This window comes from Scylla paramamosain, chromosome 10, assembly GCF_035594125.1.
Source record: "Scylla paramamosain isolate STU-SP2022 chromosome 10, ASM3559412v1, whole genome shotgun sequence".
NCBI classification, from domain to species: Eukaryota; Metazoa; Arthropoda; class Malacostraca; order Decapoda; family Portunidae; genus Scylla; species Scylla paramamosain.
In genome coordinates this window covers 13,827,501-13,830,000 of record NC_087160.1, presented here as the reverse complement: position 1 = coordinate 13,830,000, position 2,500 = coordinate 13,827,501, and positions in this window count along the sequence as shown.

Genomic DNA, 2,500 nt, shown 5'->3' with positions numbered 1-2,500 from the left:
CCAGTAATGTGGAGGCAGGCTAATGTAGTACCCATCTTTAAGAAAGGGGATAAAACTTTAGCGTCTAATTATAGACCTGTCAGCTTAACTTCAGTTGTAGGTAAAATGTTAGAGTCAATAATAGCCAGGAACATTAGGGAACATTTAGACAAACATAACTTGATAAATCAGTCACAGCATGGCTTCACGAAGGGGAAGTCTTGCCTGACAAACTTGTTAAGTTTTTACAGTAAGGTGTACGAGGCAGTAGATAATGGTGATAGTTATGATATCTTATATCTGGACTTTAGTAAAGCATTCGACAAGGTGCCCCATCAAAGGCTCCTGAGAAAGGTTAGGGCGCACGGGATAGATGGGAAGGTGTTAGGTTGGATAGGGTCATGGCTTGGTAACAGGCGACAGAGAGTGCTAATAAACGGCACGAAATCCGAGTGGGGTCATGTCATTAGTGGGGTGCCACAGGGATCAGTATTAGGGCCATTATTATTTCTAATATATATCAATGACTTGGATAGTGGAATTAGTAGCGATGTTAGTAAATTTGCGGATGACACAAAGATAGGTAGATTAATTAGGTCAGAAGCGGATGCCATCGCCTTGCAGACAGACTTAGATAGAATGAATGAATGGACGGATAGATGGCAAATGCAATTTAATATCAATAAATGCAAAGTGCTTAGCGTAGGTAGAGGAAACCCACACAATAGGTACACATTAAACACCCAAACTCTGGTAGGTACAGGGTACGAGAAAGATTTAGGAGTTATAGTTAGCTCTGAACTCCGTCTAGGGAAACAATGCATAGAAGCCAGAAACAAGGCAAATAGGGTACTAGGATTCATTTTTAGGAGTGTTAAAAGTAGAAGGCCGGAAGTAATATTAAAGTTATACTTGGCGCTGGTCAGACCTCATCTAGACTACGCTGTGCAGTTCTGGTCCCACATTACAGGAAAGATATAGGTCTATTAGAATCAGTACAGAGGAGAATGACTAAAAGGATCCAGGGGATGAGGAGTATTCCTTACGAAGCGAGGTTGAAGCGGTTAAATTTACATTCTCTAGAGAGACGTAGGTTAAGAGGGGACCTGATAGAAGTCTTTAAGTGGTATAGGGGTTATAACAAGGGAGATGTAAGCAAAATTCTTAGGATCAGCAACCAAGGTAGAACAAGAAATAACGGGTTCAAGCTTGAAAAATTTAGGTTTAGGAAGGAGATAGGAAAAAATTGGTTCTCAAATAGAGTGGTAGATGAGTGGAACGGACTCAGTAATCATGTAGTTAGTGCCAGGACACTAGAGAGCTTTAAGAGAAGATTAGACAAGTTTATGGATGGGGATAACAGATGGAAATAGGTAGGAGTGTTTCATACAGGGACTGCCACGTGTAAGCCTGGTCGCTTCTTGCAGCTTCCCTTATTTCTTATGTTCTTATGTTCTTATGTTCCTCGTCCTCCTCCTCCTCCTCCATTTCATTCAATTTCTGAATATCTTACTTTTCTTTCCTTATTTTGCTTTTTTTTATTCGGAAACTGTCTGGTAGATCACATTTTAGATTATTTTCTTCTTCCCAAAATCCAATTGTCTACTGCAGTCTCTCTCTCTCTCTCTCTCTCTCTCTCTCTCTCTCTCTCTCTCTCTCTCTCTCTCTCTCTCTCTCTCTCTCTCTCTCTCTCTCTCTTTAATTAAAAACTCTTAGAAAGGAATATAAATTCCTTATATTCTCCTTACTTTGTTCATTTAATTATAAAGGAAAAATGTAAGGGGGAAGAAAACGAAAGTAGGATTAGTTTCATCATGAGTACATTTCGTGTGTGTGTGTGTGTGTGTGTGTGTGTGTGTGTGTGTGTGTGTGTGTGTGTGTGTGTGTATGTGTGTGTGTGTGTGTTACTTTTCCTATGGAAGATAAGAAGGAAAGAATGGAAAAAAAAGTCAGAATCAAAGAAGTAAAGATAAAAGAAAGAGCTTGAAAGAAGGAAACCCACACGCAGAAGGAAAAAAGACATAGACAAAAGGGAAACAGTGATAATTAAGTACTAGAAATAGATCATAAAACCAATAACTTTAAATATATATTTGTTAACGTAAGTATATAAATGTTTGTATGTGTATATGTATATCCTGTAAGTCTCTAGATTTCGGATAACTATATCTTTTAATCACTCTATATACATATGTACGTACAAGTGGACTTAATAATATACCGTATAATGATATCGAAAAAAATCTCAATGCCAGTTGAATAGTAAAAATAGAAATTTAATACAACTCACAATTGCATAATGATAAACAAGAACTGGAGGAAAGAAAACTTTTTACGAGGAAATAAACTATCGTTACAGAATCCACTAGAGAGAGAGAGAGAGAGAGAGAGAGAGAGAGAGAGAGAGAGAGAGAGAGAGAGAGAGAGAGAGAGAAAGATGGCTCGGAATCCTTCTCTGACCGTGTTCCTCCTTGTTTATTTAGCTGTCGGTCTTTTTGTCCGATACACAAAGATACAGCAA